This window comes from Pseudorca crassidens, chromosome 2 (genome assembly GCF_039906515.1).
Source record: "Pseudorca crassidens isolate mPseCra1 chromosome 2, mPseCra1.hap1, whole genome shotgun sequence".
NCBI classification, from domain to species: Eukaryota; Metazoa; Chordata; class Mammalia; order Artiodactyla; family Delphinidae; genus Pseudorca; species Pseudorca crassidens.
This window is the reverse complement of record NC_090297.1, coordinates 142,322,954-142,347,965: the sequence shown is the minus strand read 5'-3', so window position 1 is coordinate 142,347,965 and position 25,012 is coordinate 142,322,954. Positions and strand designations below refer to the sequence as shown.

The 25,012-nt window shown below is 42.4% G+C and overlaps 1 protein-coding gene across 2 annotated transcripts in view; it reads right to left on the bottom strand.

The window, feature by feature from the left end:
• The window catches only part of PTPN14 (protein tyrosine phosphatase non-receptor type 14), a 173,303-nt gene extending 148,319 nt beyond the window's left edge, over window positions 1–24,984 (bottom strand). Inside the window, exons 1-2 of one of the 2 annotated variants that reach the window (XM_067728967.1) lie at window positions 24,426–24,984; window positions 23,564–23,653 (exon numbers count right to left, since the gene is read on the bottom strand). The gene's annotated coding sequence lies outside the window, so the exon portion shown is untranslated. The remainder of the gene's footprint in view (window positions 1–23,563; window positions 23,654–24,425) is intronic. The other variant, XM_067728966.1, reaches the window with a different exon arrangement.
• Between the last annotated feature and the right edge of the window lie 28 nt (window positions 24,985–25,012).

Here is a 25,012-nt window from a genome sequence, read left to right as displayed (position 1 = left end):
TCCCGTTGCGGAGCACAGGCTCTGGACGCGCAGGCTCAGCGGCCATGGCTCACGGGCCCAGCCGCTCCGCGGCACGTGGGATCTTCCCGGACCGGGGCACGAACCCGCGTCCCCTGCATCGGCAGGAGGACTCGCAACCACTGCGCCACCAGGGAAGCCCAATAATAACAAAATCTTATTCCCAATACTAAAGCACTCTTATTTGTCTAATAGGCTAACACTAAATTATTCTTATTTATTCATTAAATCTATCCTGCCTAGATTTCTGCTGGGTGAAATTAGACAATTGCTTGTCTAAAGCGTTTTTTTAGTAGCATATAAAATGAAAGTTCTTTCACATTAATCTGGACTTTTAATATTCACAGAGATTTTAACCCTCCTACCCCATGAAATCTTTGAGGTATAAAAAAGCAGAGCTGTCAGGTCTGAATTACAGCCCTGCCCATCATTTGGTGGCTCTGTCACGATAAGATGCAATGATAAGATGAACAGGATCACGCACTAAAGACAAGAAGGAAATGTGTATCGACCCCAGAGCTTACTATGTGAAAATGTTAGGGACTGCTTATCTAGAGGCACGGCCACTTCCCTAATTTTATTCTCTACAGGCTACATCTAAACAAAAATTTTAAAATAAGGTAACAATAAAAATGACAAAACTTAGAAGGTATTCGAATGCTTTTGCTTTAAACCAGACTATAATAGACAATGAAATCAAGTCATCAACTCCAGCACCACAGAAAACACAGAATACCCTGGGAACAAGGGAAGACAGGTTTGGAACAGAGAAGGCTAAAAAATATTGCAAATTTTTAGCAAAACAGAATTCAAGTACTTCAGGATGTCTGGAACTTAAAAGCAAAATGTCAAGTAGTTCAGCAGCAGGTGCGAATAGCATGGATATAATTACATTCTTCATCAAATCCACTCATGACCACTGCACCAGAGATTCTGATGGCCGTCATTCCACAGTGGAAACAAGAGCAGGCTAAGTGCAATCTGAAGCCCCCTTCCAGTCTCCACTTTTACTGTTCTCCATGCCTCATATACTTTCCTCCATCACTTTGACTTGTTGAGTTTATTGGGATCAGTCTTGTGATTAAGGGCCTTGTAAATAAATACAAAACATTTCACCAGTTCACTCAAATGTTTTACTGCCTGACCTCCTGAGTGGAGGTTACACATGGAGCCCATGAAAAGAATGTCATAAGCATTCTTTTCTACCCACCTGGACTAAATGGTTATTTACCCCAGGCTAGTATCTCCTTCAAGGGGCTAAAATGCCTTCTTTGCTTTATGTAACACAAGGGGAAAATAAAACAGATTCACAATGGCTGCCAGGTCCACATACCATTTCACAGAAGGAATTTTAGGGAAAGAGAGTCATTTGTTTTCCTAAGTAGAGAATAAAATTTATCTTTTCAAGTGGCAGTCTAAAAAAAAAAGCAGCGAAATGCAATTTTTAAGAAAAAAAGTTTCAATGAAAAGGCATGAATCAGCGCAAGGTCCGTGGCACACATGGCATGTTAATAGTGTAAATAAAAAGACCTCTCGTATAAATGCATACACATGTATGTTGTTTCCATAAAGTATTTGATAATCCCTTAGTTAGTGGCAACAAGGACTTTTTAGCTACCCACTCCAGCCCAGGTACAGAACTTTCTGAAAAAAACAACAAATCCAATTAAAAGATCAGATCCCTGCCAAGTGAGGAAAATACATTATGAGTACTAAACTGATGATAGTATAAATAAATAGAAACAAGAGCAAAAAGAGTTTAATAAGAAATTTATTAAAAGAGGCAAAATAAGCCATGGGGGAAAATATGGGCAACACTGATCCCCCAGTTGTTTGACAAAGGCACCTAAAACCCTGTTTCATGAGATTTTCGTTTTGTTTTGTTTATATTTAATTTGCAAGAAAACATAAATCAGAAAACTTCTTAGATCATTTTTTTCACAAGTATGCAAGATTTCATATCAGTATTGTAGCAACTGAAAGATTCAAAAATAGCTATAATTTAATATGGGATGGCCAATGGTGGGGAGGTGATACAATCACTGCTAAGACAAGCTTTAGATTAAACAAGCATCTTCTTTTCAAAAAGGGTAACTTGCAAAATGACGACCAACAGTTAGCTACTTCAACAAACACCAATAATTTCCTATGCTCAGAAAAGGAACAAGCAGGATACAAACATCCATCCAGACCAGAAGAATGAAACCAAGAATGCATATGCAATGCATGCTTTATATCAGATTCTGAAACAAACTCACTTTCCTAATTACATTTGGCTTAAACCAGCATAAAAAAAAAAAAAAAAAGAAAATTGCTAACATTCCTTGAGTCTAAACCAAATGGTGTGAAATGGAGAAGGCTGCCTAGAAGTGCAGTGAGCAAACTCCAGGCTATTTTCAATAAAGGACGTAGAGAGCATAAATGAAGAGCACCAGAAGGGAAAAATATAGCAAGAAAGCTGTAAAAACTTTACTTGTAAACAAAAGATAACCAGTTGTGAAAATAAATGCCATGGTGTTTTTAATGATTTAACATGCAACTTCATGTTTAATAGTTAATAATTGTCAGTGATATCAATTACATTTAAAATGCTGGCAAGATAAGACAGGAAAAAGTAGCAGCCACTAGACCTATTAAGAAGCAGGGAGGACTTCCCTGGTGGCACAGTGGTGGCAGAGTCCGCCTGCCGACGCAGAGGACACGGGTTCGTGCCCCAGTCTGGGAGGATCCCACATGCCGCGGAGCGGCTGGGCCCGTGAACCATGGCCGCTGAGCCTGCGCGTCCGGAGCCTGTGCTCCACAATCCACAACGGGAGAGGCCCGCATACCGCAAAAAAAAAAAAAAAAAAAAAGAAGCAGGGAAATACCAATATAAGATTTTTTTTTTAATTGCAGTGGTGATCAGGAGCTGATTAAGTACCAAAATAACGATAATTATTCTGACTTGACTCAATCATACTTATGAGGCATCTAAGCATATAGGAGACTAATACACTATTAATCCTTGAGTGATCCTGACATTTTCATAGCACAGGATCTGCAGGGACAGGCATGACCCATCTTTACAGAGGCAATGACCTTGGACCTTGTATCTAAAGGTCAACATAGTCTCTCATAGGAGAGCATCTGCTGCCCCTCTCCTCTCCTATCTTCCCATTTTCCCTATACATCCCTTATTGGTAGTCTTTCCTAACCAAGAATGAACCCAGAGTAATTACTTTAACTGGCTTCATGGATTTGACAACTGGGGGACCTGAGGGCAGTTTCAATGAAGGTACCCAGAAGAAAGGGACCCCAGGGGTCCAGCAGCATTCCCCAGACAGCTGGCCCCAGGAGCACCGGCCACCACTGCAAAGTCTGGAACCCTTCCTCCTGCTGGGGCTGACCAAGAGCCTCCTGGCTCTGGTTACTGAGCAAAGACCCAGGAATCTCTTTTTTGCACTGAAATAGCATTTAAAAGAGGAGCTTCATTCTATAGTGTGCGACGTAAGAGAAAATGGGCTTTTCTCCAGGTAGCTGAGAACTTACAGCACCAATTAACATCTTTCTGTAGGATAATCAGTTCCTGGTTCCCGGCTAATTGATTTACAAACAAACTTTTGAATCAATCCTTGATAAAGTGGGCTTAGAAGCTGAAACAGGATGCATGTTTCAAAGCAGTAAAAGCGAAAGAATGACAATTTGTATCAATAAACTGTGTGTGTGTGTGTAAAATAAATAAAGACTTTGGTTAAATTAAAATCTAATGAGAGTGGAGAGTAAGCAACATAAGGTATGCTTTTAAAAATATGAAAGGACTCGGGCTTCCCTGGTGGCGCAGTGGTTGAGAGTCCGCCTGCCGATGCAGGGGACACGGGTTCGTGCCACGGTCCGGGAAGACCCCACATGCCACGGAGCGGCTGGGCCCGTGAGCCATGGCCGCTGAGCCTGCGCATCCGGAGCCTGTGCTCCGCAATGGGAGAGGCCACAACAGTGAGAGGCTCGCGTACCGCAAAAAAAAAAAAAAAAATGAAAGGACTCAAAATAGAATAGGATCTTTATGTAATAAAGATCGCATATATACTGTGAAATCTATTTTTTCAGACTACCCCTATCCTGCAACTCCTACACGTCAGCTTTGGCTCTCTGTTTGGAAACCACTGACCCACCCCCCCAATCTTCTCTTGTCTCTCTTGTCTATCACCTACTGCTTTCTAAAAGAGATTTCCAGCCTAGAGCTTGAAACACCCTGAGTGTCTTAAAGTATGTCAAAATAAATGATGAAATTCTGAAAACAAATCAATGTAATAAGTGTATGCTATAAAGAAATCTGCCCTGGAGGGCATCAGGAACCCTAAAACCCTGGGATAGGATGTTGCAATTCCCAAAAGGATACAAATCACAGCTCAGGAGATGCCAAAGAGGCACATATGTATTAATAACATACAGCAACTCACACTTGAAAGACCTACACAGTAACAATAACCAGCACTAAATCTCTGAGATCTGGAATTCTTTTGCACAATACAAAGATACTTCTGCTAAATTCTACTCATTCTCTTACCCCAGTGATTTCCAAGCTTTGATAGGGCAACACTTAACACTATCTAAAATGACCTCAACGACCAGGGTGAAACTCTGAAAATACATCCAAACAAAATCAGTGTTAATTTAAATGAATGCAATAATAAGTATATATACAACATACAGGATAGCCCCCGGGAAGCATCAGAGGTAAATGCCACAGATTCATTCAAATAAAATTAACTATCACTGCAAAAAAAGTTTAATACTTAAATATGCTAGTTAAATCTTTTCCTAGACAAAAATAAACCAGGCAATTAGCAGTTTCTTCTGAGAAGAGTAACAGCTCTGAGGTTTCCTTCTTTGCTCTGACCACAAACTCAACCACAGAGCTGAAACAAAAAATTTTCCAGAACTATTGAATTTTCGAAGGAGTGTAAAAGCTAGAAACCTGAGACCAACTAGGCCAACTCACTCATGATGAAGACAAGGAAACTGAGTCATGAGTGGCTAAGTAAGTTCCTAAAACCAAAATATTAGTGGCAGAAGTAAGCCTCAGGTTTCTGAAATGCCACAGGAGTGCACTTTCCACTAGACCACATGGGTGATGATGGGGGATGGCTGGAGAGTTCACCAAAGTTCAAAATGGACTTGGCCCATTACACATCTGCCCAGAGTAGTTTCGTCTTACATGGTCTAAGGGACTCTCATGTAACAAGCTAGAGTCACTTCATAATGGTGCTGCCTTTTTAATGGGTAATGGATTTTTAGATATATGTATAATCAAAGTGATTAAAATCAAGCTGCAGATAAAGTGTACACATACTAACAGTAACTCAAATACCAAGCAAATAAGTCTATTTGGTTTTCTAGGTAAAATAGTAATCCACGGAAAAATATCATTTTAATGTATTCAATCACCAGTAAAATATGCACTATAAGGAAACTACCTTTAGAATCTGTTCAGTAACAACTCATGGTAGGTATCCAGACACCAGAAAGATACATATTATTTGAGAGAGACAGAGCTAACCTTAGGAGAAAAGCAATTCTTCGAGCATAGCTCCCAAGAACAAAATACAGCAATGAAAGTTTCCCAAGATCTTAACCCAGCAATGACTGGCCCAGACACAGCAGAGAAGGGGCATTTTGATTGGCAAGACATTTGAAAATCTAGGGGGTTTTGTTTGTTTGTTTGTTTTTATTTTAAGCCTGGGATGTGTGGAAGAAATGATAAATGAAAGAAGGGAGCCGGAGGGCAGAACAGAAAATCAGAAGAAAAGAAAGTAATGAAGTGGTAAAGAGAGCAGGCGATAAAAGCCAGAAAAGGCAAAATGGTGTCTATTATCCAAGAGGGCAGCAGGAAAGCCCCCTGCCTTCAAGGCGGGTAAAGTCCTAGTCAAGACATAAGACTCTGACCAGATGTTCCAGGATATCTGAGATTTCTGTCTGGGTGCCAACAGAGGCTTCTATCTACATATCAGGTCTGGTCTTTTGCTTTGCCTGTTAAGGAACTTGATTTTGAGTTCAACCAGAAGTGACCAATGTCAACTGAGAAATTATACCGAGAAGCCAAATTGTCAAAGGAACTCTGCTCACTCTCAACCCAAAAGGACTAATGTCTGGGCAAATCAGTTTAGTACTCAAAAATTCTAAATAAAGAGAAATAGATCACTCTACCTGTTGTTACAAAACAAGCATAGCCTGTTACATGCATTGATACTTCTGCTGCCTGTTCAGGGTGTCCCTTAAACATTAACTACATTTTTAATTCTTCTTTTTTAGCATTCCCTTTCATCAACCAAAAACTCCTATCAGCATAACAATATTTCCTTCTAGCAGGTACATCCAAGATTCTGAATAGTCAAGTAGTTTAAAAATGGACTGGATTTCATAGTAGCACAGAAATGCATGCTGAGATACACCTAACCAACCACAATCAAACAAATAGAAAAATCTAGAAGGTAGTTGGGGAACATAGTTAAGCAGGGTCTGAGGTCTTTGGGACAAAAGCTGTCTGGTGGTTTTAAAATTTTTTTCTCTTCATTGCTTCCCCCACCCGGCCCGCAGAAAAATCTGTAAAAACATTTAAAAAGTCAATATACACATAAAGATGAATGGTTACAGGATTGCAAATGCTAACAGTGATAAGCACTTCCTTCTAAAGCTCAATTAATCAAAATTTATTGAGTGCCTCAGTTATTCCAATGATGGTATAAAAGATCTTCATATCAAGTCAACAATATCCTAATAATACGTATTTAATATTAATCTATATAACAATGACTCAACATGAGCCTTATATATTATAAAATCTGGCAGCATGTAAATTGGCCCATCCCTGGAGGAGTGGTTTTGCCAACGAAGAATATAAAAATGTATACAGTATTTTCTGTGATGCGTTAATTGTTCTCCTGGGAATTCAACCCAAAGGAATAATCTGAAAGAAGAAAGACACTACACATACAAAGATGTTAATGGTATTTTATTTATAGTGACAAAAACCCTGGAAATAACCCAAATAATCAATAAATGGAAATTGCTATGGAATGGAAATTCAATGAATTAAATACACACCCGTTAAATTTATACAGACATTAAGATGGTACATGGACTTCCCTGGTGGCACAGTGGTTAAGAATCTGCCTGCCAAGGCAGGGGACATGGGTTCGATCCCTGGTCCAGGAAGATCCTACATGCCACGGTGCAACTAAGCCCATGTGCCACAACTACTGAAGCCCGTGCACCTAGAGCCAGGGCTCCGCAGCAAGAGAAGCCACCACAATAAGAAGCCTGCACGCAGCAATGAAGACCCAACGCAGCCAAAAATAAATAAATTTTAAAAAAAAGCAACGAAGACCCAATACAGCCAATAAATAAATAAACAAATAAATAAATAAAAATTTTGGGCTTCCCTGGTGGCGCAGTGGTTAAGAATCTGCCTGCCAATGCAGGGGACACGGGTTTGAGCCCTGGTCCGGGAACATCCCATGTGCTGCGGAGCAACTAAGCCCGTGCACCACAACTACTGAGCCTGCGCCCTAGAGCCCGCGAACCACAACTACTGAGCCCACGTGACACAACTACTGAAGCCCGCATGCCTAAAGCCCACACTCCGCAACAAGAGAAGCCACCGCAGTGAGAAGGCCGCGCACTGCAACAAAGAGTAGCCCCCGCTGGCCGCAACTAGAGAAAGCCCGCGTGCAGCAACGAAGACCCAACGCAGCCATAAATAAATAAATAAATAAATTTATATATTAAAAAAAAACTATTAGCAGCTTAAGAAAACATTTACAATGAGCATGACAACCTTTGAGAAAAGTTCAGTAGTAACTTTCTGCTTGTAAATTCAACCTAGATATGTAACCATTCAATATAAGACAAGCATCCTATTTTACTGCACTGATTTTTAAAAGCTTCTGTTCTGTAATTACTGGGTTTCTTCTATATTAACATAAAGCATCCTCATTCTCACTTACTTTGAGCCTCAGAATCCCAATTTTCCCAAAAGATTTAGTTACAAAATCAAAACTTCATAAAGCAACGGGTCCTCACCTCATCTTCAAAGAAATTTGCAATGAATTCCAAGAAGACTTACACTAAATGAACTTAAACTGAAATAGGAAACCATCTCAGGAACAAAAACCCAAAGACTTCCAAGGCAAATCTATTCCAATTCATTATTTCCTCAACACTAATCTGAGTCCTACTATTCACAATATTAATACTCTAAATACACTTTTAACATTCTGCAGTCAGCACCTACTACTGTTCAAATAAACTCTGGTTCACACACTGATGTCTGGTTCACGTGTCAACTTGTTTCCCACTGAGTTGTAGTATTTCTTACAAGCTTTACCAGGCTGCCTCTAAAATGGATTTCTCAGTTCTGAGGATTTTTGACTTTCCTCCACTAAATGAGGTGGGAGGCATCTGCACTCCACTGGTAGTTGCAAAACCCAACCTATCATTCCCAAATTCCAGCACACCACTTCCCATACACACACACACACACACACACACACACACACACACACACGCCTGCTTATTCTGCCTATGGACTCTGGATTGAGTGGCCTGAGGATTTCTCTTATCTGCCCTGCAAGTCTTATTGCCTTTGTTGTGAGGTCTCAGATCCTTACATGAGGAAATATAACCAAGGACATTGATGGGCATGTCTAGATACTACTATTTCTAAGCAGAAACCAAAGACAAGTGTAGCAGCAGGCAACATGACACTTGTAAAGTAAGCCAAGTGAGAGGATACAGTTGGTAATAAAAAGTTTTAGTTTACACTTTGAGGGGGGAAAACTGTAGGAAAGACTGGTTCTTAAGTTTCAATTGGTATTTTCTGCTATATAAACCATAAGGCCATAGAGGAATCTGAACACCGTGGAATTAAAGCCGTCCGATGTTAGGCAACAGAACTATAAACAAATCTCCTCTCCTAAGACTTTGAAATATGCAGCAAAATTCAGCAATTTGAGTAGGTTCAGCCTTTTACCGAGTTCCACAGTAATAATTACTACGATTTGCTTTGGATAAAAGTTATAAAACCTCAAATCAAGTGTATGTTTTCTTTTTATTTTATTTTTTTTACTGTTTTAATGTAAGGATAAAGATGTGTTTAAGAAACAGTGTACTGAGAAGAACATGGGACCAAGAAAAAAAAGATGACAAAAATGAGTATTTCTTTATAATGATTTTCAGAAACCAGGACAGGAAATTATAAGTGGCCCTAGTTTTATTTGATTTAATAGAAAAAATAACAATACAATTTGTTCTAAAAGTTTTTGTTTTAAAATACCATCTTGAATAATTACAAAAATTAAGCTATAAGCAATGATGAAAACTGTATACTTAAACGTTGGTGATGGCATTATAAACTGATAGCCTTTGTAGAGAGCAATCTGGCCATATGTAACAAGATCTACAAGCAATTCATGCCCTCTTACCCAGACGGCCTACTTTGGAAACTGTATCCCAAGAAAATACTCTGCAAATAAATGTAATTTGTTCAACAATGTTGACTGCAATGCTACTTATAATTGTTAAAGTTGGAAACAATCCAAATACCAAACCATAAGGGAAGAGTTAAGTCAATGATGGTATAAAAGATGAGATTATTGATCCCAACTCTTTGCTCCCCTCCTCCCCTCCTGTAATATATCCCATCCATGTCCCTGTGACTTGCCTGAGAATCCTGCAAGGTGAGTATAGGTCCCCAACTCACTGGTTTTTGGCTTGGCTATGTGATAGACTTGGCCAATGGGATGTGAGCAGACAGCGTATTTGCCACCTCCATGCAGCAGCCTTTTGTTGTTTTTTTTTTTGGCCACGCTGTGAGGCATGTGGGATCTTAGTTCTCTGACAGGGATCAAACCCGTGCCCCCTGCAGTGGAAGCGCGGAGTCTGGACCGCCATGGAAGTCCCCACGCAGCAGCTTTAAATGAGATTGCATGCTTCTCACTATATTCCTGCCTCGGCCATGAGAACAGCATGCCCCAGATAGGGGCTGTCCTTTCGCCTGGGTTCCTGAAAGAGAAGACATGTGTGTGGAGCGGCACCAAGCCTGGTCAAGCCACCAAGGGCTGCAGCACACTGCAGCACCCATGTCACATAGACAAGGAATAAATGTTTGTTGTCATAAGCCACTGAGATGCTGGAACCTTTTTTGTGACCATATCAAAAGCTAATACAACAGTCATCAAAATATGGCAAGTTATAGAATCGCTGATACAGGCAGACATATATTTGAAAAAAACTTGTGAAAAAGTAGAAGATAAAACTAATAGGCATTTGCCAAAGACATCTATATAAAATAAAGCAAGCCAACGAGCACCAGAAATTAACTAACTTAGAATGATGTAACAGTTTATAATTTTTTATTTTTTGGCTGTGCCACGCGGCTTGCAGGATCTCAGTTCCCTGACCAGGGATTAAACTTGTGCCCCCAGCAGTGGAAGCACGGAATCCTAACCACTGGACCACCAGGGAATTCCCTATAATTATTTTTACAAATGAAGTATATATTTATAAATCTTTAATTCCCTTTTAAATGCTACCTTTATACCAATATATTTTCAGTAATTCTATACAGATCATATTTATAACAGAAGTAATTCTATCCAACACACTGTTTTCTGCATTAAATGATGTACAGATTAGTGTACACTTATGCTAAAAATGAATCTAGTGCAAAAGGTTATTCAGTTTTCGAAGGTATGAATTCAGGGTTCATCAAATTCTTTTGTCAGACTACAAGGAAGGGAAGTGCAAAAAAAAAAAAACAGACAAAAGCAAGAGTTGTTTGCCAGGAGAATCCATTCTCTAGTCATCAAACACTGTGCGACGGCAAGGTCTGAAAAGACATCACCTACCTGAAAATAAAGTTGTGCTACCTTTGAATTTATCTTTATGACCTGTTTGAAATTCCATTACATTTGTGTGACTCAAGAATCATAAGTGTTCATTATAACAAGCACTCTCATTCACAGAAATTTATCCTAAAATAAATTCAATAATGATTAAAAAAAACTGTTAATGTGAAGATTCTCACAATCATCTTCTATGGAATAGCAAGAAATATAAATGTATATATTTTCAACAACAAAAAAATAAAGGAATTCACAGTATGTCAATTATATGTAGATATATAAAATATTAATTATTAAGACAATAAGAAATACAAAAAGCATGCGTATATGTGAGAGTATATAAAACTATAAAAATATGTCTACGTATAAGCAAAGTCTAGAAAAACATGAAAAAATTTTTAAATAGGTTTATAAAATAAACTTTTACCAATTTTTTTTAATTGAGGAGAGAGAAAAATCTAATGCTTATATTTACAAAATCTGTACTTGCTATGAAATATTCAACACATCAATGTCTCTCAGTTAAAAGCAAGGTGAAGTATGCTTAAAGTTTCTAAAATCAATTTCTGATAAATATCTTTCTAATTAAGGCAAGATTGGATTAGTCAAGAGGGTGTATTAAGCATAATTTCATCATTTCTTGGTAACTTGAGGTCATCAATTATTGTACTATATTCCCTAAATCAAAGATGATATTTCTGACAGTGCTGGGGAGAAGAGTGTGCGGCCTTCCTAGGCACTGAATGAACAAAAGAACTACTGCTGATTGGTTCTAGGTAATGTTTTCTCTTTTGCCTTTGAAAGGCAGTGATGCAGAGTGGTTACAAGTACACGTTCTGGATTCATGCCCAGATTTGACACTGAGCTCCATCATTCACGTACTCGTATTTGCATGCCAAAGGTGTTACACAGTAAACTAGTATTTACTAATGGACCATCTTGCGCCTCAGCCTTTTTAAGCCCTACGTTTCTCATCTATAAAATAAGCCAACAAGAGCACTTACTTCACAGAGTTGCTATAAGGATCAAAAAGATAATCCATTTAAAGTGCTTGACAAAGCACTTGCAAATGGTAAGTGGTAAATAAACGCCCGCTAATGGTAGTCTCTCTCTGCTGGTCACCTAAGGCGTCATCAAGCTTGCTTCTTTCCATCACCAAAAACGATTTCTAATTTCCATCTCTCTCCACTGTTCCCTCAGTCCTCAGGCATCACTCGGGGGATAGGGCTCCCAGGAGTAGTTGGATAACCATCTGTAAGAGTCCTGTCCTAAAGAAATAGAATGTGGACCACAAATGCAAGCCACATAGGTAATTTGAAAATCTCCAGTAGTCACATTTAAAGAGCAAAACAGAACACATGAAATTAATTTTAATACTAGGCTGTATTCAATTCAAGATATCTGAAATATTTTGACATGTAATCAAGTTTTTAAAGTACGAGATATTCGACATTCTTTTTTTGTACGAATTCTGCAACATGTGGTGTGTACTTGATACAGCACAGCTCAACTCAAACTAGTCACGTTTCAAATGCCAAATGGTCACATGTGCCTGGTGGCTACCTGATGAGTTGCTTAGTCTTTTAAAGATTAGGACAGCAGAGAAACATCCCCACCTTCGAAAACATCAAAATGCGTTTATTAAACAAACTGATGAATGGATGAAAGGAAAGAAGGAAAGAAAGAAAGAAGGAAGGGAGGAAGAACAGATGTCCCCAACCTGCAGAGACTTCTGGGCCTAAGGTTGTGGTTAAGAACCTGAACTATGGGGCCAGAGAGAATGAGTTCAAATCCACTTCTTCCGCTTCATAGCTGTGAGACATTAGCCAATAACCTCTTTAACTCTCATATTTCTCAAGGATAAACTATAGATAAAAATAATCTCTCTTTCATAAGATTGTTATGAGTTGAAAGGCTGTAGAGAAAAAGAGTTTTCCATACCGAAAGCTCTGCTTTGTAAAAGGTCAGAAATGAGAGTGGGAAAAATTGATGGAGGAAATGCTGAGCTAATAATTAGCTAGAGATAATAAAGAGGTCATGGAAGAGAAAAACTGGTCATGTGATAGTCATAGAGTCTTTGTTAAATGCCCAGTTGCACAAAACAACTGCCACAGTGGCAGCTATTAATAAAATAATTGCACTGACATTTCTAAAGCCCTCAATGGTTTATACCTCCTTAGCCTGACTGCTTTCTTTGGGCAGTATGATAAGTAAGGGGGTGGGAGGAGGGTGGCGCTGATCACCAGAATTTGGAGAATCAAGATTTTTCTGTAGTGTATATATTAATCACAGCTTCTGGCCCCAATCAGACGGATTACTGAAGATATATGGCTCTTTCTTTGAAGGATGTAGTGCCTCAAATCCAACCTGAACATTACTCTTCCCTGTATTATAAACACATAAAATTAGACTAAATGTTTACTGTTCCTAAAACTTTCCCTGAAGGTTGGTGTTGTGAATAAATTCCTGATATTTTATTTTAAACTTGCTCTTGTTCTGTGCTCGTCCCCCCAAAAATTCAATTAATAAAAAGTATAAAGTTAGTCTGGTCTGCTAATGAAGACTTTAAATGCTGACTCGTATTAATAATCCAAGTCACTCTACTCTCTAATTTAGATGTTGAGTTTCTTAAAGACAACAAACAAGTCTTCTCTATTCCAGGGACCTTCTCAACTGAGATGCTTTTTCTAGAAAGTATTTCATATAATATTCATGTGCCTTGAGATTACATGTTTCATAAAATCGATTTTTTTGAAAGGTCCTAACTAAAATAAATCCAGATTCAACACATTTTTGTTTACTGCAAGACTTCTTGGAGTTTTTAACATGCTCATGTACACAGATTTCAAACCGCTATGCTCAGCCATTATTACCATTCTAGCAGTCTACAGATGAGAAAAATTAATAATGAATTGAGAGAAGCAAACAACAGGGAGATAGTCTATAATTATCGCATGGAAATAGACATCTTTACAGACCTTTGCACTGAGTTTCTGGCCCGATGGGCTGTGCACAGTGCATTTCTCCCTTTTATCATCCCTGATACATATACAGTAATTAACCTATCAGAATCCTCCAGATGAAGGCAATTTATTATAAAGGAAGGGAGTGAGGGAGGGAGGAGAAAGGGAGGAGAAAGGATTGGAGTAGGGAGAAAGAGAGGAGGAAGGAAATTTATCTGAATAATGTAGTAAAGTGTAAACACCACTTCATATTCACAGGCCAAGCTTAAATGCCTAAACACGTGCACGAGGATGAAGCGACATGAAACACACACTTGTACCAAAACTAGCCCTTGGAAAATAGGCCTCATTTTGAAAACAACCAAACAGCTGCTCGGCAGAAACACAGCACAAATCATCCTTCCCAGCCTTTATTTTTAGATGCCTGGTAAGAAAAACAATAATCTTCTAAAGAATATAATTAAAACCGGTAGGTGTCACTTCATTATTTTGGAGTTTTAATTCATTTCACATCAGTCACACTTTTTTCCCCCTCATAAATCACATAATTATATAATATTCCATAACAAATTCCTTGCCTTTGAATAAAAGAATTTATATGATCTTTTTAAAACGTACAGATTTTAAAACAGAACAATCCACCCAAAATGACAGTATAACCCACAGGTTCAGACACAGGGGGTCTAAAAGTCAGCCCCCTTTTTCAAATGATAATTTGGAGACTTGCGTATGTCTAAAAAAACATGTGTACCTTCGTCATGTAAAGCACAGTTTACAAAATGTCTAATGGAAAAGAATATGCTTAATAGATCATAGGATTTCATTGGCAGAAACGAATGCTAATTGCCTGCTGGAGTCTTTAATGAAACCTAATTGCTGGCTTGAGCTGTCACCACTGACCCTGGTAACAGACCAGTACACCCTTCAAAAACCTAATACAGCATAATCCTCCTTCATTACAGTTATTATAGCTCTGCAGTGGGACACGTCTGCCACAAAAATACGTCTGCCACAAAAATGCTGCCTCTCCTCTACAAGGATGTGTCACTTCTCCATCCCAGAGCAAGTAGCGTTGATGGCATAAGTCACCCTTACAACAAGTGGTACCACCTCAGAGCGCAGATCTACTTCAAAACCTAGACTCACACATCCCTTGGACACTGCTACAGACACCATCAACATACTCCATGGTCACGGGGGGGAAAGGACTAAAAAATAAGAACAAACCAAAACAATTACACCATCACCCATCACCATAAGGTAAATGGGAAAAGCAGAAGAAATAATTTCTAAAACTAATCATGGGTTTGAATTAGGACATCCATGTGTAAATCAATTCAATCTACAGTCTACATTTCCGATATTGAGCCCACAAGATACTCCCCCTTCAATTTGAAGTTTTTTCAGACACGCTCTTTTTAAAAAAATTACTTCAATTAAAAACATTAATCTTACATCTATGACTCAACAATTTCGAGCATTTATTGAACTTCTACTCTGCAGCAGGTGCCAAGAACCCAAAGATAGATAAATCACAAAACATGTCCCCGAAGAGCTCACAGCTTTGGGGAGATATGAACAAACAGCTATAATCCAATGGGATGCTTATCAGTAAAGAATGGGGAGAGGACCAAGGGAAGGCAGATCAGGGGACAATGAACTCTTCCAAATGATAAAAAGGGAATGTCAGACAAAACATCTAGAAGATGTAAAACTCGTACTAGACATTAAGGAACAGAGGAAATTATGATGTGACCAGATGGGAAAAGGAATTCAAGGGAAGAATAACAGTAACAGCATGAGTCAAATCCACAATGTTTCAACCATGAGAAATGTTGCCGGCCCTGGCTAGAAGTTAGGTTAGGTGGGAAAAAGAGCTATGCATGCAGAGCCCTGAATGCTCCGCTAAGAAGTCTGCATTTGACTGTGGGCAGTCTCATGTAGTATTAAAATGAAATATTTTAGACATACAGGAGAATATAGTAAACATACGTGTCCCCGCCACCCAGCTTAGGAAATAAAACAATACGACATCTCTCCTCACCTCTGCCACCACCCATCCCCTGTATTTGGTGTTTATTATCTTCTTGGCATTTCTTTACCAAGTTGACCCTTGAACAACATGGTGTGAACTACATGGGTCCACTTATACTTGAATTTTTTTTTTTATAGTAAGTAACTACCAAACTACTTGACCCGTGGTTTGTTGAATCTGTGGATGTGGAACCACGGATATTGGAGGGGGAGGGAGCACAACTATAAGTTACATAAGAATTTTCAACTGTGTGTAGGGTTGGCGCCCCTAACCCACATGTTGTTCAAGGGTCAACTGTACTTTTACGACAGACATATGTGTCTCTAAACAATATAAAGTGGCCAGAAAGATTTCAAGCAAGAGACTGAAAATATCAGACGTGTTTAAAACAAGACTCTGCAGTGTAGGGGGTGGACTGGTCTCTGCACTGGCAGCGGCAGGACAGGTGACAAAGAGATGTCGAGATAACTGTCTTTGCTGAAGGACTGTCACGATGGAGAGAGGAAGGGCAACCTCAGCCTCGGAGTGCATTCCTGGGGCAAGCAGGAGGCAGACCCCAATGAACAGTTACAGGTGACCAGCCGCAGAAGAGAAGCAACAGGCTGGGACAGTCTGTGCTGGGAATGAGGAGGGACGTGGAGAGGAGTGAGGCGGGTGGCAGCTACTGGGCAGCTGGCAGGCTAATGACAGGGATGAGGCAGGTTAACCAGGACACAAGGCACAAAGAGGTAAATGCCAAGACAAAGCGGCAGAGGGGCCTGGCCAGGGGGTGAGATCGGGAAGGCTGCCCAGAGGAGCAGTACTTAAGGTGGACCTTGAGGATGCTTTTGACAGGTTAGGATGGCTGAGCACCACAATCCCTGCCCATAGGTGACACGTTATTGGGCCTGTTCAGGAAACAGCTGCAGCTTGGCAGAACCCTGGGGAATAGTGGGACATAAATCGGCAGAAATCAGAGGACCATGTGGGGATCACTTGTGGAGAACCTTAAAGATCAATCTGAAGTATATATAGTGTATACACGTAATTCATAACAAACTCACTTTCATGACCATGAAATCTTCCTTAGTCCCTTTTACTTGAAAACTGAAATAAGGACCAGAGCCCATCTCGTGATTTGGGTGATAACGTCAGTGACATCATTGCTGCTTATTACACGGTTCTGTACGCAGAACAGGCCGTCCTGGTTAAGGATAGGTTGGTATCCACTGTGACATGGTGTCATGAAGGGTCTCTTTCCTTTTCATTTTAAAAACTAGTAACCCAGAGGTTGAATAATGAGTGATTTGCCTTTTCCTCTTTAACGTAAGGGACAAAAGAAAATAATGCATAGAAAGGAAATTAAGCATATTCTAGTCAATAGTACATCTAAACTTGTGAAAACAATTTTGTTTTATGCCTTAACCCCCAAGTATTCCAACTTATTAATCTTTTTGTGATATTTACACCCCCTTGATCTGCAAGGTTTCCTAGGTTTGAAAAATGAGGAAGAGGATTACCATGTTTTTGAAATTATACGAGTAAAACAAAACAACAATAAGAACCAGAGTATCAGTGACTTGATAAAATAACTCAGGGAGGGGCTTCCCTGGTGGCGCAGTGGTTGAGAGTCCGCCTGCTGATGCAGGGGACACGGGTTCGTGCCCCGGTCCCGGAAGATCCCACATGCCGCGGAGCGGCTGGGCCCGTGAGCCATGGCCGCTGAGCCTGCGCATCCGGAGCCTGTGCTCCGCAACAGGAGAGGCCACAATAGTGAGAGGCCCACGTACCGCCAAAAAAAAAAAAAAAAAAGCTCAGGGATGTGATTCATCTCCTCAGATGAACAAATAAGATGTGTATCATAAACAGCACTGATATCTGTTTAACTTAAAATCACTTACAGTCATTAATATGATATAATCTTCCCAGAGCACCACACCTCCTATTAAAGAATAAATAATAAATTCCACACCAAACTCGGCTCTAAACCTTCAGGTCAGTATTTCAGAAATGCATTCATTCGTTGATTCTTTAAACACTTAAAAAAAAAAGTCAACTCCCTTTCACTCTCTGCAAAAGGGCAATAATAATAGTACCTACTTCACAGGGCTGTTGAAAGACGTAATAAAATCATCGAAAGTGCTGAGAGCACTGGGAGAGAGTCCGCACCAGTAAAGGTAAGCCGTGGCTATTTCTAGCCAACCTCCATACAGGGTAGAGATTCTGAACCAAGTAAAACGTGAATCCTGCCAGGAGAAGCTTAAAACTCAGTAGGGGAAACAGGGAGGTAAACATATATAATATGGTGAGACAGAACTTACCGACAGAGCTAAGTGCAAAGCGCTCCGGAGCTATAAAGAAAGGAATGCCTAACTGGTCATGGGAAGGCGTGTTAGGGAAGAAGAAGCTTTAGCTGAAGGCACAGGGACTAAGCAGGTGGCAAAGGGGAAGAGGTCGCTCAGGGTCGGAATGTAAGGAACAAAGGAGAGGGGATTACACATCACCAAATCTTAGGGCCCTAGAACAGAGACAGAGAGAGAGAGAGAGAGAGAGAGAGAGAGAGAGAGAACAGCAGATGGGAATGGGAAGGTACTCAGAATAAAGAAGCTTTATCATACAGGTAATAAGAAGCAAAATAAGAATTTAAATACCATAAAAGATTTGTGTTTTAAAAAACTCTTTGAAAGAGTAGATGAAGAATATATGAAAGACAGCCTTTGAAACTCTCGAACAATCTGAAGAGGCAGCGGGGATGGAGGGAAAGGAACAAATTAAGGATATTTTAGAGACACAGACTCAAAGGATCTAGGGACTGACTGGGTCTGTTATTGGGGTTTGAGGGTCAGGGTTGGGGGGTGCTAACAAAGAGTGACAGGCTGAAGGGAACTCCAACTGCCTGGCTTCGGCAGCTAACTCAGCTGATGTCACTAAGACAGGACATAGAGAAGCAGCAGATTTTGTGGCAAGAAACTAATGAGTTCAATCTGAGACAGGTGGAATTGGGCATGTAGATCGGATAACCAGATGGAGAGAAGTACCAGATAAACCGAACTGTTTGGAACCAAGCGGAGGGGTCTGGATGGGAGAAGATAGCCAAGCAAACCCATTAAAATGTAAGCATCTAGGGGGCTTCCCTGGTGGCGCAGTGGTTGAGAGTCCGCCTGCCGATGCAGGGGACACGGGTTCGTGCCCCGGTCCGCGAGGATCCCACATGTCACGGAGCGGCTGGGCCCGTGAGCCATGGCCGCTGAGCCTGCGCGTCCGGAGCCTATGCTCCGCAACGGGAGAGACCACAACAGTGAGAGGTCCGCGTACCACAAAAAAAAAAAAAATGTAAGCATCTAATTCATGCTCGCCATGGGTCTGGCTAGGGATAAGTGGCCACTAAGTGACTTCCAGCCTCTCCAGAGCTCTAAACCAACCAGAAACAGAATCATTCAAACCAATACAGAGAAAAACTTAAGTGACTACCACCCCAAGGCTGACTGGGATGGATGGACCAAAATGAGATTCCTTGGCTCAGCGATTACTCAAACTGCAGATGATCAAAGGACCGGGAGTATTAACACCACCTGGGAGTTCCTTAGGAATGCAAATTCTCAGAATCAGAAGCTGGGGTGGTGTGGGGAAGAGCAGCTGTCTGTGGGTAAGGAGCCCTCCAGGTGATTCTGAGGCTCACTAGACTTGGAGATCTATAGCCTTAGCTAATGCCCCAATTACTTGAGGGGAATGGAGTGTGAAAGAGAACTCCCAGGGGACAGGTCTCCAAAGATTTGAGGAAACTAAGTTAGAAAAGGATACACTCTGCACGAAGACAAGCATCAGGAACTTTTGCTAATTTTCAACAGCGAAGCAAAGGAGAGCACGTCAGTGGTCCTCACCGTAAAGCTTTCTAATTGAGGAATATCATTCAGTACTAAAATCTCAAACATTACAAACGTGAAAAGGATGCTCTGCTTCTCAGAGGATGCCACCACCACCAGCGAACCCTTTCTCATTTTCTCACCAGACACCTCCCTGTTGAGCAACATCGAGCATTTATGGGATGGTCGCCTAGGGTTACAGGATCTCTGGATATGCAACAGGCCTCTGGGTCAAGCTAACTGACCAGATTCAGGATGAAACCCTTGAGCTGGGCCTAATGGAGTCCCCTAAGGAACTAAGTTAAACCACCCACATATCAAATCCTACACACAAGATTGATCTAAGCATGGCCACAGTATGTTTTTTCCAGTAGCAAGGACCATAAAGCAAGTCCAACAAAAGCTTGACTGGAGAGTAAAACAAAACCAAGCTGAGGCATATGGAAGCAACAGGAAAAAGGGAAAGGAAATTAAAACAATGTTAATACGCCATTTATAATCCAACTTAGACACATAACCACCCTTATCCCACAAAAAGGTACTTAGTCACTATTACCTTTTACCCTCAGCTACTCTAAATCCTCATCCACAAGCATTGCATCATATCCTTTCATTCAAAATTATAAATAATTCAGAGATTATTTATTTTCATAATTGGTGTGCATGCAATACGTGGCAAAGGCAATGGCTGGTCCTAGCAATGTGATTTCCTCTCCCCTTCCACTGCAAGAATCCCAGCCTGATCTGCATTTTCTTAAACTTTCTCCCTCGACCACTCAAAGGGGTCCTCTCTGAACTGGGACCAGCCTACAATCCCGTATGCACGATCTAGCCAATTCTTGACTGTAACAACCCATTCTGCTTCTAGAACAGCTACTACACACCTGCCTTACTGATGTTTTAGGAGTTGTTCCTTTCTTCTAACATTCCCTCCTGTTGGGAGGTTGATACGAAGATCAATGAGTTAATGTTTGCCAAATACTTTAGGCTTCTCGGATGAAAGGCAACGTTAAAGTTCAAGCGACCTGAAGCTGGCAGGACAGGAGAGGCATTGCAGTTGCCTCCTTATACTTGGGCTTCAAAGAAGGAAAGCAAGGCTGCAAAGACACTCATTTGTGTCGATCGGCCAGCTTTTGCACTCTTGCTATAAAGGCAGGCGGATTTATTCTAACATCATTTAATTAACTGGATTTCAACATTAAAACACAAGGATCCTTGTATTAGCACTGGACCCTCGTTACAGTAAGTAGTATACAGGGAAAAGAATCCTTTTCTCTGCCCTTGTCTACGTGGTTTTCCCTCCCAACTATCCTACTGCCTGGTCCTGCAACGCTCGACCTCCTCATATATGAGAGGCCAGCAGCTGCCAGCCAACACGTGTGCTTTGAGCCAATAGACCAAAAAAAAAAAAAAAAAAGGGGTCAAAGACAAAGCTTTATGTGTATGTTGGCACACATGTGAATTCAGGCTGCTGGGGAAAAAATGACACACACAAAGAGCACATTCATGGCCACATATAACTCCTGGAACATATAAATAGCCATCCTTGACCCAACACCTACTCTGTGAGGGAGGCACTGTTAGCAGAGGGACATACAGCATTACACAGAATTCCCCACAAATATCCTGGCAAGTTAAATACTACTGGCCCCATCTAAGAGATGAAGAAATGGAGACTTGGAAGGGCTGCGAAGTTCAGCCAACATCACACAGCTAAACGATGGCAGAACTGGAATACAAACCTAGCTATATCTTGAACTCCCAACCCTGGATCCCTGGCACCAGCATACCGATAGCCCGGAAAAGCTGCAAAATGTGCTACACACACCCCTTGGACCATTTAATAAGCCCTCCCCGGGGCTCAGACGGGGGAAGAGAGAATTAAATCAATAAGAGGAGACCACAGAGTCTTATTTTAGACATTAACTTTAACCTCTTCTCTACCAAAACTTGTTTGTTTTCCCTCGTTCTTTTTCAATCAGCACAAGCAGCAATAACTGAATTGACTAAAGAGTTCATCTCATCTCTTTCCCCTGCCTTATGTCTAACAAAGTGCACAGTACTGTGCTGAGGCTTAGAATGAGTTCCAAAAGATGCACAGCATTTGGTGACTAAGTAAAGAAGTTCGAATGCAGGGTCGCAGGTGACAAAGGATAAGAATATGGAACCCAGGTGGGGGACAATGTGCAATCAAAGGGTTTATGTTTGCTTCCCTGGAGCCAAAAATGGAAACCCTTAAAGGAGGGAAGGCACTGGGAAACCAAAAAAATTTTCATAGTTCTCGACTTCTGGCTCTTCCATTCAGGACAAGTAAGAATTCTCCCCGAAATTCTGATTTTCCTCTGAATTCTTTAGGTTCCTCCAAGTGAAAATAGTCAAACTGCTCTTTCCATTACAGCTGTCCGTTCCACATGGTCCGCACAAACCTAAATAACTAAAGCATTAAAATTAACTATGTGTTTAAGCCAATGATGGTGGCTGGGCGGCTACCTGGAATTAGCAAGAAAAAGCTTCCCTTGAGCCATTACTCTCAAGCAGGTCCTACACCTTCAGGAAAACCCTCGTCAAGGGGCTGTTCTTGAGATAAGGTATGGTGCTTGCGGGGAGCTTAGGTAAACACCCGACACTGTAGGAAGTCAATGTTCTCTTCTCACTCTGATGGACTGGCCTGAGGTCACCAGAAGCTGGACTTCTGCCACCTCAGCCAGGACGCAGCCACTATGAATAATAAATACTACAACGCCACTTCAGCCCCGAGAAGAGGCACCCTTGAGAGGCAAACCACGTACAGAAGGCTCCCGTACTATAAAAAATTTTCTAGGCAGGATCTGCTGAATCCTGGACGATTAGGCTACAACAATCTCCCAGAAGACATTCAGTTTTTCATAAAGTTTCAGAGGAAGGGAAAGTCATCCTTCCAACTGTGCTGGGGCAGTAACGACTTGGAAAAGTGGAGAATACTACAACAAACACAGTGACACATACGTGAACTCACTCTGCACAGCATGGCCACCCATTCGGATTAGGCAAAAGAGCACCGTGCTGTTCAGCCCCCATTCATTAACCTATCATTCTATAAGGCACAAGCTTTTAAGGCCATCACCAAAAGATAAGGCAACTTTAATACAAGGTTCTGTAAGCTACAGTATTATCACCTATTGCTGTCAGGTGGCTCTTTAAGAGAATCAATACCATTCTAATGAAACCAGGCCTGGGCCAATTAGTGCCAATGAAAATTTAGATGGTCCCACAACCACTGCTTGTTGTAGAAACGGCATCAGGCATGAAGGCGTGTCCAAAAAGAGAGATGTGTGCTCCTCTGGAAGCTACTAGGTTCCTGTAAATGCTTCCACTTTAATTTCTGATATTTAAAAAAAAAAATGCTACCCTGGCTACACTGGCCATAAATCCCCCTCCAGCCCCCAGCTAGCTACTAGATATGACCTTTTTGTACTCGTCTTTTGGATGACTCTTACTTTGCACAAGCTCTTTCCTCTGCGCGAAACGCACTTTCCTAATCGGCCCTCCAGGTGAGCAACATCTCAATCCTCTCAGCTCAGCGCACACCTTGCCCCCTCACCTCCCGACCAAGGCTTCTCAGGCCCTCTCATTACGCTCTACTTCTAGATCAGCCTGAGGGTTTCCTCCGGGAGGCTGCAGTTAGATCTTGTTTTAGCATCTTTGTATCCCTTGTTCCTAGCCCAGAGGGGAAACTGCAGTACTAGATTCCTTGAATGAATGGGTGAACTAACCCATTTGAAGAAATTCACACATTGGTGGAAATCCTGTAACCCACCAGCAGCCAGCAGTCTAGAGATTCCTCACCTTCACAAAGAGCCTGCAACAGCCAGTCCCTGGACAGACTGAAGACGAAACCCCACAATCTCCTTAAGTTGTAGCTGGGGGTGACGGCAACTAGAGGAAGAGGAGAGGAAAGCGGGACAGGGGCGGCGTTACCTCACTGCTCCCTCCAAAAGGTGGAAAATCCCTTACAAGCATTCAAACCCCAGATGTAGCGGTCATGCCAGGAGAGAGGGGAGACGGTGCATTAACAACACCCTCAGAACTTGTTAATCCTCAGAACTTCGAGAGTTTGAGGTGGAGAGCTGCTCTGAAATTATGCGGCCACAGGTTTTCCCGATGGGCCGGCCCGACCACCCAAGTAGGGACCAAGAAGCCCTGGGGTTTGGTGGCTAGGCTGGGGCCTAGTGGGAGGGCATGCAAACTCCTCTCCCTCTCAGGATCCTGTCTCCTTAGGGGGCAAGAGGAGGGTCGCGGAGAGAGTCCCTCTCCAGCCCGAGAGGCAGCAACGTCTTTGGCTTTCATCCTCCGGCCCGCACCGTCTGGGTATCTCCAGCTGCCCTCACTAGGCCCTCTCTGGATCCCAAAAAGGAGAAGGGAATGGGGAAGAGGGGGCGAGAGTGTGATTTCACCACCAACTCTCCAGACAGCGCTCACCTTCCACCTAACTCCCCAGACAAGCTGTGCGCCGCAGCGGGCGGCTCCCACCGCCACTTAAAACTCCTGCGGCCCGGCCACCTCGCGCCCCCGCTGCCCTGCCAGGCGTCCCGGGCCGCCGATCCCAAGTCGGCGTTGCCAGCGTTTGCCCAAGTCATCGGCAAGGCGCCCGAAACGCCCAAGAGGCCCCCAACCCCGGGCCCGACTCCCCGCCCCAGACGCCGCTTACCTGCTTACATGGCCCTATCGGTGCCCCGGAGTCCCGCGCGGAAAGGCTGTCCTCCGCGGCGGCGGCAGCGGCGAAGCCCCAATTCCCCCAAAGAATTGATTCCAGTGGCTGGCGGTGGAAGGGCGGAGGGAAGGAGCCGAAGGAGGCGAAAGAGGAGGGAGGTTTCCGCCGCGAACCCGGCGCGAGAGTTGGCGCGGGGGCGCTCGGAGAAGGGGAAAAGGAGAACCACCCTGGCTCGGGTCTGTCCCGCCAGAGGGAGGCTGGGACCGGGAGGATGGGCGAGGTGGGAGGGGAAGGACCGCCAGGGGCCACTGAGTGGCGGCCGCTCCCCGAGGACCAGCGCCGGGAGGGCAGGCGGCGGAGCGAGGAGGAGCGCAGCAACCTGCCCCCGGACTGCGCCCGCCGCGCCCGCCCGGGGGAGAAAAAGTTGGGACGAACTTTCAGGGGCCGGGAGAGCCAGAGCGGCAGGAAATGCGAGCGGCCGAGAGAGGAGGGAGGAAGGGGCCGTGCGAGTGGGAGGGGACGGAGCAGGCGCCAGCGGCCGCGGCTCCCCCACCCCCGGGCCGGGCTCGGCGGCGCGGGGGGAA